Genomic DNA, 12,708 nt, shown 5'->3' with positions numbered 1-12,708 from the left:
GCTGGAGACTTGCAAAAAATTTTCTAGATTCCTTCAACCTTCTACTTTGCAAGAACGTGCAAACATAAGGAAAAAATAGTTTTAGGTAATCAGGAAAAATTATTTTCTTTATGGGACACCGGTGTTCCAATCGTCCTTAAAGGGTTAAAAGGTGTAAAATTAACATTAAGAGATATTGATATATTTTTACACCCAAAAAGTGTTAAAGTTATGACGAAAAAAAGTTAATCGCAACCTCTTTTTTTCTCAGTGCATGTGTCATTTTTACCATCAGTGATTCATGTAAAAGGGATCGATAAATTCTCCGTTGAATAACTTAAAAGTTTGAATTTGCAAACAACCAGCCAGCACAATTATCTGAAAAAGACAGCGTTTTCAGCATATTTTTGCAGTCAATCAGCAAAAATATGCTGATCGTTCAGCAGTTCTCGCACAAAGAGTGCTAATCAAATATATGGAAATGTCACTACCTAGCGAGTATCGTTTAAAGGTTAGCATAATTCAGCAGAATATAGGGGAAGTGCTCATAATTTTGGACAGTCTGCTTATAAGCATCGAAGTTCCAAGTTTGAAGTGCGATATTTTCAATACTAATTGACATTTCTTGTTACTCTCTTTTCAGAAGGGTTGTTTAGAAACTTAGCAAGCTATTTATCGTCTTATTTTTATTAAAATTAGTTTTAATACGTTTAAAAATGAATTGATAAGTAGAGGTGACCTTGGCTCTTATTTTGGACAACTTGTTTATTAATTTGTCCAACTTGGCTGTAAATTTGGACAGCTAATCCGCCTCAATAGGATGCCCATTGTTCTTCATTTGATGAACCAATCTTACCAAGTCCTCTTCCTGTTCATGTAAGGGAAACGTAGAATGTCACAAGAAGCCCGGAAACTTTCCATATCATTCATTAAAGTGAGTTGACTTCGGTGCTCCAAGTACGTGCGGATTCGCTCATTCCCTGACCTTTCCGGGAGCCTTTCAAGGCATTTCTCGCTACATCTCTTTCGTAGAGATGATGCTCCTTTGTTTCTCCAGGCATTTGTCCAACCTAGTCGTCACAAAAGCTAAAACTTCACGAAATTTCGTGAGAAAAACACCTGTCCAAAATAAGAATCATCACCTCACTGGTGAATGTCTTAAAAAATTTCCCATTTTTCACACGAAAAATATAATTCACAAGGCAAATCTCACTTCAGGTCAAATGTACAAATCATCAGTAACGTGAATCAACACAATATTCAATGAATATTCAATAATATCACTCAAAAACAGCGAACAAACTTTGTTAGTACTTCACCAAAACTAAATAAGACTGAAGTAAGCCACGAAGTTCTGTCATATTTCTCGTAAGCAATTGCTCACACTGAATTTTCAACAAAGCAATTTCAACTCAAATCATATTCAAATTTTAACGTATTTAGTGTTAAAATCTTCCAAAAAGAACAAATATTTAGATAGAATTCATTATTCATCAAATATTGGAATAAAAATCCATCATTTTAATCAATTTATTTTTAGTGTCCAATGTTATCCTCAAAGTGTCCAAAATAAGAAACTGGACAAAATTATGAGCATTTCCCCTACATACGTTTTCAGCTGAATTGAAATCGGTTAGCAATTGATGCTCTCTCGTAATCTGCATTAGCCTCCTGCTACTTTAACGATTATGAACAAACTTAAATCATTTTATTAAATTTAATTCAAATGGTTGTTTGATGAATATATAAATTTGTATCTTATAATCTCAATTATACTATTTGCTTGGTGATAGTTGTAGAGTCAAACTGAGTTAATTCAAAATGCACTTCTCATAATTACACCTCTCAACGCAATGACCAGTTTGAGCAAAAGCCCTTTCTTCAATTGAATTTTGAAAGGTGTTTGCTCAGGAGATATCTCCTCAATGGATTTACTTTCTAATACCGAATGAACTGGAATTGCCAAACAAATTTTGAAATGGAATACGATAATTGATTGAGAATAAATATTTGCTTAGAAAGATGCGAACAATCTTCCATCAGAGCATCAAATAGAAAATTTTTCATTTCATATACGAAAGATTTCAGGTAAATAGCAGAAAGATACAAAGTCTAATTCAATGTGGATAATCATTGGGATCTGATAATAACTTTTGCTCGCAATCAAATATCTTTACCCGGAAAAATCATAAGCTTTTTTCCGGTGGGAATGTGCGACTTTGTTGTTTAACCTCTTTGGCGAAGAAAAAACCTTCGGGAACAAAACAATGATTGTGTCACCTCAAAGAATGTATGCTCTCGATGAACCACAGCAAAGGTGTGAGCAATTTACACATGGTTTTATATACTTTAAAGACACCAGAATAAACACCCACTTCCCCTGGTAAAAAGAAAAATACAACGCTGAGTACAATGGAAAATAGGTTCTTGAAGCATTTTCTTCAAATAAACCATCCGCAAAAAGTGTTTCCATTATCTTGTGGCCACTTTGGGATAGCAGAAAAAATTGTTTATTTATGGCTAGTCATATTTACGTTTCTAATTTTGAGATTTAATATTGTGCGAAATTTTGTAAATTTAAGCCACACCAAAAGTGGTTTCGCATTGTGATTCTCACGTGGCATAACGAAGATCGAGACCGCGAAAACCGAATTTTCCTCTAAATATCCCATTCCATCTCTTTCTTGGAGAAAACTCCCATCGAAAAGCTGATATTTGTCGAGATATTTTTAATAATTGCATTACGTAAAAAAAGAGAGAAATATTTGCGGGTGTTTGTCCAACAAATTGGTCTCATGTCGCGATGTAAAATCTTTTATCAAAACTAATTTACTTTCGATGTCTTTGCGTGATTCTCTCTCTCAGTTGCAAATAAACTAATTTTTACTTTCTGTATTGCATCACGAGGGTGATTCTTCGCGCAAAAAAAACCCAGAGTCATAACATTGCTGTAAAAAAAGGTGAATTGTTACACAAATTCAATCATACACGTTAGATCGCAATACACTGATAGCAATTATTCATTTCGAACCCAAGTAAAAACAGTGTGAATTTGAACAGGAAAAAGCACAGATGAAGTTTTTTTTCGTCTAATTAATTATCCACACCTCGTTTTCTTTCTCTGTCATAACACTCAATGCGATCAACGACGAAACTCATCAACATTTCTATATCGACCATTTCTTTCAATTCAATCTCAAGTCTCCTCAGAGAGATGAACTAGAGATAGTTTCTGATTCCCATTGTTTTCGTGGACTTTCATGCTTAAATTAAACTGAAACAATTTTGGTGGCAAAAAATGCGATAAACAACAACTTAACTATTTCATCAGCATTTAAGATCTAAGAGGCGAACTAATTTTTTACCATGTTCGAGCTTTCTTGTATTGTTTGAAAATGAAAATAAAAATTCAAAAACATTTATGAGAAATTATTAACATTAAATAGAGAATAGTTGGGGGATTTCGAAAAACGATAAAAATGACGATAAAAATGACGTACACGTGTGTACTAAATTTTTATGTAATAGGAACTGACAATTTTTGCATGAAAACATTTAAAAACCGATGAAGAGTTGTGAATCCTTTAGTACCAGTGCCCTGTGCTTAATTCGATTGTAGATTAATTGATAATAAATATAATATCATGGTTGCAAATTTCTGTTCTAAAATATTTACTAAACGAATAATTAAATACTAAATACCTAAGCGTGTAAAATTTAGCAGTAAAGGATTAGATACAGCACAGGAAGGTTTTGCTAAAAAGCACTACAGGCTAAATATTCTCTAGGATCAACCTGAGTTTCTTAGGATCCTAACAAGGCCCTAGCACTAAAGGAATGCACCACATGTACCCTGAAAAAAAAAACTTTTGCCAAACTAACAAGAAAGGTTTGTCAAAAAGCTACAGATAATGGAAAAGTTTCATCATATTGGAAAACAACATTCTATTCGCAAGATCTTACTTGCTTAACAAACCTTTTCTTTCAGAATAAGGGCAGAATCATATTAACAATAAAATGCTTGCTGTAGCCTCATCGTATTTCGTTATTTGACGCATTTTCATTGCAATTCTTACGGAAATTTTCCATTACCGTATAACCTTATCTCATACTTAGTGGCACTAGGTGAAAATAATATAAGAAAATCGAAGAAATAAAACGAAAATTAGATAAACGATGAGAAAAAACTGTAAGAGAAATTAATCGTACAGTTTTTTGCTCACCGTTTAGCGCATTTTCGTTTTATTTCTTCAATTTTCTTGTACTTATTTTCACCTAGTGCCACTGAATATGAGATAAGGTAATAACGTAATCGAGAATTTGCGTCAGAATCGCAATGAAATTGCGTAAATAACGAAATACCGCGAGTATTTTACTGTCAATGTGATTCTGACCTAATTGTACTAAATCACATAGCGCATTATCGCTATTCATTTTAGTACAAGTGCCTTGAAAGATTGCAACAACAAATTTTGTTATTTTTCAAAAAAAGATTATTATTCATTATTATTTATTTAATTTTTTAATTTTCATCTTATACTTAAATATATAATAATAATACTTAATACTTATATTCAATTATAAAAATTTAAAAATTTTGAAACTCTGTTTTATATTAGGGAAAATTTTACACTCAATTCTGCGAGAGAAAAAAATCAAAAATCACATTTTTGCACTACACTATAATTAGAATGTGTACTAAAAACTAGGAACAGAAATTTATTATTACATTCGAGTAAAATATTGAAAAAGCATAAGAATAATGATTATCTGAGATCCCTAACAATATCATTTAGAAATTTTGTCCCTATTTTTATTAATCAGAGACTTTGTACTAAATTACTTATAGTCTAGCATAATATGCTGTATATACTATCATTTCCTGTTCACATTCATAAACATTTAATTCATTTGAAAATTTTATTATGTTAGGTGCCTTCCATTCTGTAATTTTTCTATTTAAACTGGTGGTTTACTCCATAAAAAACTCAATAAATTTTAGTACTTCTTGGGAAATCATTTTTCGGTCTTATGAACCTTCGAGATTTTCTGCAATTAGCAGTAATTGTAATTAACTAACTCTTGTCTAAAACAAAATTATAATTATATTTTTTGTCAATGTAAAAAGAACAATAAATAAAACCTTTTCTTTTGTTATTAATAAATTATATTTATAGTGAATAGTTTCCCTTTGTATTGTAATATTTTCTATTAAAATTAAATTAACATATTATATTTTTTAAATGTAAATATTACTATTTATCTATCTATAACCTTTCGTAGATTCTTTATTTCCTGTTCTTTAGTTCTCCTAACATTTTCCCCCACATAATACTCTCTCAACTTTTGATCTTGTATTAAAAAAAACTCATAAGATCCGTAAGAAAAATTGATAGTATCTAAAACGATCATCTTTAATGGTTCGTTTCTCAACTCACTTTTAAAAATTTACCTTCAACTAGTGTTTCAGTCTTGTTTATTTTATTTACATTTGTTATTATTTCATTTACTTTAATCACTTTTTAATATGTGATTACTCAATATTCTACATATTTTATATATTGTTCTGAAATTATGTGTTAAATACGATTTTGAACAGTAAAATTTTAATTGCTCAACTTAAACTTGCTTTAATTACCCATTTGTTAATTTTATTATATGAACTTTACGGAGACAAAAATCTATATCTCCATACCTCGAGAATAACCTCTATGTACTCTTCCCACGAACACTCATCCTACGAAATTCATATCTACAGACTTAATTATTGGAAGTTCACTTCATTAGATGATCATATCTGAATTTCGCAGGGTGTACTTCTTGACGCAAAATTAATCTATCTAGAACCTCCGGAAGACCCTTGCATAAGTCGATCTGAATCTAAAACAACAAAGAGTTCGCTTTTCTTGTATTGAAAAAACCGACGTTAGGGAAATTTACAAGAAGGGAACCGGAATTCGTCGGGGGAATGGAGTTACTCTTGGAAAAAAGACAATCCTTTCCAAAGCTTTCGGTTCGGTTTCCAAGCCATGGAAAGGATTGTCGTTTTTCCAAGAGTGACTCCATTCCCCCGACGAATTCCGGTTCCCTTCTCGTAAGTTTGCTTTTCCTTGTTTTCTTTTTTATTTCCTTTTTGTATTATTTTTTCAGAAATGTTTTTTTTTCGAAAACAAAAAGAAGTTTATTATCTTTAGTAAAATTCATTAAATATTTTGCCTACACTATATCGAACACTAAGTTTCTCGAAGTACCTTGCCTTTCCGCAGCCCTTCTAATAATTTTTTGCCTTTTGCTTTTCTTGAAGTTGAATAACTAGAAATTGAAATAAAAACGTATTATTCTTGAGGAAAATTAGAATCAAAAGAAGCGCCTGATTCTTGCAGACTGTCCGAAATTTGGTACAGTGCCCTTATACAAGAAAAACGTTGAGTCATAACTTTCAAGTTTATTTTCAAAGCCAAAATCGCAAATAACTCTTTAAAGCTTAATTCTTAATCGATTGAAACAAAATTCTGGTACTTCGAAAGACATTGGCATCGCAATTCAAACTCGATATTAGCAGTTGAGGCCGTCTATAAATCCGTAAAAATCTGTATAATTAGTTCTTATTCCACAATTCGAATTGGTTTTGTTGCCACACGATTTTGAACCAATTTTAAACAGATTTCAGATTCAATTCGATTCAATTCAGAGCAATCCCATAAGTGTGAAAACCTGTTTACAGCATCAAGGAGACCGGGGCAAAATTAGACACCTTGTGAAATTTTTCTTTTCGTATAATTTATAAAAAAAAACAATCAGAGTGATAATCTTTTAATTATTAAATTCCGCTAGGTTGTTACGTTTGCCCAACAGTTTTTCGTTTAGTTACTAATATCACCGATCTAGGATTGAATCTAAAATCATGGAGGTCATTTAAACCGCTGGATTGGATTGAGAATGAATTGTTCCAAAATCGGGTTTTGGGACAATTTAAACTCAATCTGAGACGGCAATATAAACGGTTTCATTGAGATCAATTACACCCCCGTATTAGATTGATACTGAATTGCTCCAAAATCCGATTTTTTGACAGTTTAATCTCAATCTAATACGGCGGTGTAAATAGCCTCATAGACTGACGCAACAAATTTGAATAATAAGGATTTGAAATTCAATATGTATTTTGAGCCGTTAAAGCCCTTACTCCAGATCTATCGCCTCTAAATCAAGCATACTGCAGGTGAACGTACCTTCACCCTTGATTTTCTTCAACAGGCAATCAAGGTGCCATTAATGCTGAAGTTACTCTTTTTTCTCACATTGATTTAGAAAGGATTTCTGTGGCATGTCAGGGAAAGTTAGACGGCAATATTTTAGTGGATCATCAAAAGAGATTTTTGTGTGCTTTCATGCTCATCCATATGGCCCACCTTCTTTTTCACTTCCTCCACCACCCATGGCCAAGACATCTCCCAAGCCCATTAAGTCTGCGACAATATGCGGAGACAATAAGTGATCATGTTTCTATCCCCGATTAATTGAATCCACCTGGGAGGAGATTGACAATAAAAAGCGGAGAAGAATGCTTTTCAGATTGACTTCCGCTCAACGAGACAGTTTGTGATATGTTTTAGAAGGAAAAAAGAGCCATTGTGATGCTGACTTTATCGAATATCGTGCACGTGACAATAAAGACGGGCAAAATTGCTTTGAGAGGCTGTTCCCTCGGAAATATATTAAAGATTGGGAAAGGTTTTGAATTTGTGGCAGTAGTTTTTTTCACGTCTCACACTCCCCTATGCCATTAAAAAGCTAATTGAGCACTCACAAGAAGCAAATGTGAGATTTAGAGTAAAATCTTTAACTGATGGACAGATAACATCTCCCCAAGAGATCTCTTTCTTTTTGATTTTTTGAATTGCATAACGGTCTCAAATATAGTTAGACAAAAACATAAAATTCACGCGATATCTTCACATTTGAGCCGAATTCTTTGCAATCTTGTGAGATATTCCAAAAAGAGAAGTATCATAGATTGTAAAACATTTTTGTATGATAGTCTGCCAACACAGAAATCGTGGCTCCCAAGAGTTCCCTTCCCATTGCAGGTGGTCGAAATATTCGTGCAATTGAAAGTGAATGTTCTTCTTCAATCCATTAATTGCTGCCCATCGATTTTTTGGAAGATGACGATGTCTTCAGAGAGACCTTTCTCCAAACTCCCAAAATAATACGCTTCTCGTGGAATTTCATTTCACAACGTCGAGACTCTATTTTGCGCACTGTGAATTACTTTCTTTGAAGGACTTTTTTTCTGACCATTTGATGTTCTTTCAATTGGGCACACTTTGGATCATCAATGAAAGTAAGACGCTATTGTTAATGAAATACAAACACTTGCTAGGTAGAAAATCTACCATTAAGCATCAGGCTTTCGCAGCTTAAATCAACTTTGGTGATTGGTGGATAAATTCAACAGAAAATATGACGTTTTTTTGTTAATTCCCTCGTAAAAATGCAAAAGAAAAATTATGCTTCATAAAAAATCAGATTCTGCATTCGTGAATTAACAGTCTTTTGATTTTTTACGCCACACTGAGATAAAATTCAAGTCAGGTGATCTTCGATGTTTTATAATTATTTTATCTTAAGTAAAATGAAATGCAGTAGTTATTTAACATTTTATTATTATTTTTGATTAACTTTCGAACATATAGACTAATTTTGATAAACTTAATGATTTTGGAAAGGTCTTGAAATTATCTACGACTTTTCTGAACATTGGAAGTTCGTGGTGCTACCAAAAGAAGGGCTCTTTTCATACCTTCTCCTAAAACGACGATTGATCAAAACATCCAGTAAGGAAAATTTAGAGTTAGATTTTGGTTAAATTTAAAGAGGCCTATTAACAGTTCTAATAACTCACTTTTTACTTGATTGAAAACATAAATTAAATAATTTTCAAAGAAATCCAAATTTGTTTTTCGTGAATTTTAAATTTTGTCTTATTATATTGTTTCTGCTATGTAAATAATAATAATAATTCGACACAATATTCCATAGCGGAACTAGGCCTTACCAAAATCAAGATTTTCAAATTGAGTGCAATATAGAGCTTCACATGTTCTGGTAGGGAATTAATCGAAAATCCGATTCAAATCAGTTACTAATTGTAATTGTTGTAATGTCCAATCTATTATCAAACGGTTTTAATGTTGTCTTCTCTTGATTTTTTACTACGAAAATTTGTCATATGACATTGTCATATCATTACAGAATTCCCCTCGGATAAGTAGAACAACATTCAAATTTTAAATAAAAATCCGTCCAACTTGTATCACTACTACTTGTATCACACTATGTTCAACTTGTATCACTTTACCCTATTTTCAACTAAATATTTGTTTACATAATGAACAACGTTTTAACGATTTTATAATTTGAATTTTATAGATGCACAGATTTTGGATTTTTTGCAAATCTTTCACTATAATTTCGAAAAATATATTTTTATCATTTTCGAAAAATTTTCAAATATTATATTTTTGTGAATTTATCTTAGTGCTTAAGTATCTCTTTAAAATGTAATCGAAAACTCTTGTAAAAGTCATCCGATATTTAATTAAAAATGCAATTTCCAATTCACTTCCTACTTTTTCAGATGTCAAAATTTATTAAGATTATCCAAGAGATCATTCTATTCAACACCATGAATCGCATTTTTAGTTCCAATTTAATACAAAAGTTCGATCAGTTCAATCATATGCAAGATTGAAGCACAATATCTCAGCTGGAACTTTATTGATCTTAGATTGATCGGATTTGCAGGTTGAAAGCTCGGTAGATGGTGCCCCTCCTTTTGGGACAGTTTTCTCCTCGATGATCTTCTCATTTGTCCCAATCTTGCGATCGATGAAGAGCTAATTACTTACCACCTCCATGGCATTGATTAATTGATGCCAAAAAATTTCCGCCTCCATATTGAACTTTTGGCCCATGATGGATCCCTCTCTTCCGCATCTTTTCCGAATTGTTCCATTGTTGCTCTGGGCAGGTGATCTCCTGCCCAATTGGCACATTACTCAAGATCACTCTCTTATTGCTTCCTCAATGGATTGAAAGTGATGGAGTTTCACTGAAGGAAGAAGAGCTACTTCAATGGGCAGTTAGTGGTGGATTTATGAGGAGTGATGGATGCGTGTTTGGATCACTTTCGCGTATGCTAATCAGAAGACGTACGCGAGAAGGTGCTAAAAAAAATCACCCATAAATTGTGCTTCTTTCGATCTTCGGTAAAGAAATTAATCAAAACAGAGATGAAGAAAACAATGCCAGGGAGACTTTTACTCCAATTTAATGCACCAGTGGACCTGATGGAAACCTTCACCATTAATTCTTCAGTGTCTCGTTCCACGATCGTGCTCCTTTTCAAATGTCTTCTTGCCATCGTCATAGCACAAGTTGATATGAATGAACTTATGAACCCCATGGGACTTTCATTGTAATGACTCTCTCAGGTGTGCCTGCAGCTCTTCCGATCGATATCTTGACGGTGTTTTCCCAGCAAGAGATCTCTCAGTTGATGATGAATTGAGACATTTTGGAGCGGAACAGAAGGCTTGACGATCCATGTTGCACAAATACCTGTTTCCGCCAATTTTGCCGAGAGATAGAGACTTTATCGAAAATTATGAAAACATGCAAAATCGACAACACTGTTACTGATGCAAATGGAACTGCATAAATAAATAAGCGAGAGCAATAATACATGAGACTGAAGATGCTTGACTAAACTACACAATATTCACTAAATGCTGTATGAAATTATCTGCAATCATGCTATTTTCCCACAACTTTGACTTGAAATTGTTTTTATGTCTGTAATCTTTTGATCAGTGCTTAAGTAATTAAATTCTGTTAGTAGGTGAAGTTGGTCGGCTCCTGAATTCACTAACCTTCAAATATTCCAACTTTTCAGATTCTTCAGAAAATAGAGATGGCAAAGTGTCCCAGCTTTGCGAAATGCTCGAACTCACGAGACAGATCGGTTTATTAACGATTAAATTCATTCGATAATTGAACTAGAAAACTGTCTAAGAAATAATATACTTAAGTGCAAATAAAACGGGACGATCGAGAAAAATATTCAAACGATTTCTTGGCCAATTAGAAATAATTGATAAGAAAAGTCCAGAACTTCCAAAATATTCAAATTTACTAAAATCGGTTGAAAAATTAGCCATCCAAAGTAATTAACCTCACTTATTTACCTTAATATTTCAAAATCGCGAATTTTCTTGGACGAAATGTTTGTCTGAACTACTTCTAAAACATATCCGAAATCATTGAACAAGCCTGGGATAATTTTGGAAAAAGGGAGGATAGGGGAAAAAGGAAAAAAGACTGTCTGAGATAATGTCCACTTATGGGGGGATATCGAAGACCGGAAGCCGATATCTCTTGCCGTTTAACCTTTAGCTCGGAAACAAACTTAAGGCCAAATAAGAAAATGATTTCCAAAAAAAAAATTTCATTATCTGTACTTAACCGGTACATTACCGATGAAGACCAATGCAGCCGGGTTCGAAATTTCAATACCTTTCCAAAAAAAATGGAAATTAACCCAAATCGCTTTAAAAAATGAGCTTTCTAAAGTGATTGACCTCTTGACCTTCAATATTTCAAAATGCAGAATTTTCCGGACATAAGTGTTTGGACTAAATGTTTGCCTGTACTACCTCTAAAACATATATGAAAATCTTTGATAACACTTGGACCAATTTTGAGAGAAACCAAAAAAAAAACATGAAGTTGATGGGATAGAGGGAGTGGGTGAAAAAAAACGACTGAAGACATTATTACTTATTGAAGGTCACCGAAGACCGGAAATTGATATCTTTTACCGTTTAAACTCCAGAGCGGTGACAAGTTGGACAAAAGTCGATTATATAACTGCTCTATCTTTGAGTTCAAGCAGTAAAGTAGAGAAAATTTACTCACTTGAAAGAATTACAATTATTTTAACCTCTTTTAAAGAATAATAAAGTTTTGTTTTTAAAGATTCGAGTGAAACTAAACAAAATTTAATGCTATATAGGTTCTTCAAACAAACTCGGAGACAGAAGAATAAAGAAAATCCTATGCTGAATTAAAAGTTACCGGTAATTCATATTTTATAACTTAATTTGAAAATTCAAATATTCAAAACCTGTTTCGAATCTGCTGTAAGATTCTAGGATACTTAAAAAAATATATTTAAAATTGAAAAGAGTTTTTAAGAACTTTGTTGCATTTAAGATAAAAGTATATCTAAAATTGAGGAACTGATCTAATAATTAGATTCTCTTTTAAATAAATTTCAAAATGCAATTTTATGCCCAATGCACAATAACTTTTGTTTGTAAACATGTTTTCAAAATTTTGTGTGAGAGTAAGAAAGATGACTAGATCTAGATCTCACGCGCTCTCATTGAAATGTCAAAAACATGTTTACAAACCAAAGTTATTGTGCGTTGGCCAGTATATATTGAAAATTATTAATTATTATTTATTTTTGAATTTGATATTTATTTCAAAATTAAGAAAAAAATAAATGCATCCTTTTACACCAAACTAAATAAAAATTTAATTTATTATATGTGTCCAATATAGATTAATGATTTACTGTAACCGTTGATTCCTAAAATATTGCGTCTTTTCATCTTAGTTAATGATTATATACTTCTGTTATTTTTTTATGTCTATTTT

The 12,708-nt window shown here is 32.4% G+C and overlaps 1 protein-coding gene across 1 annotated transcript in view; it reads left to right on the top strand.

The window, feature by feature from the left end:
• The window catches only part of LOC129804703 (heparan sulfate 2-O-sulfotransferase pipe), a 99,202-nt gene that overhangs the window by 21,673 nt on the left and 64,821 nt on the right, over positions 1-12,708 (top strand). The window lies entirely within an intron of this gene.

Source organism: Phlebotomus papatasi, chromosome 2, assembly GCF_024763615.1.
Source record: "Phlebotomus papatasi isolate M1 chromosome 2, Ppap_2.1, whole genome shotgun sequence".
NCBI classification, from domain to species: Eukaryota; Metazoa; Arthropoda; class Insecta; order Diptera; family Psychodidae; genus Phlebotomus; species Phlebotomus papatasi.
The sequence above is the reverse complement of the archived record's forward strand: the minus strand, read 5'-3'. Positions and strand labels throughout refer to the sequence as shown.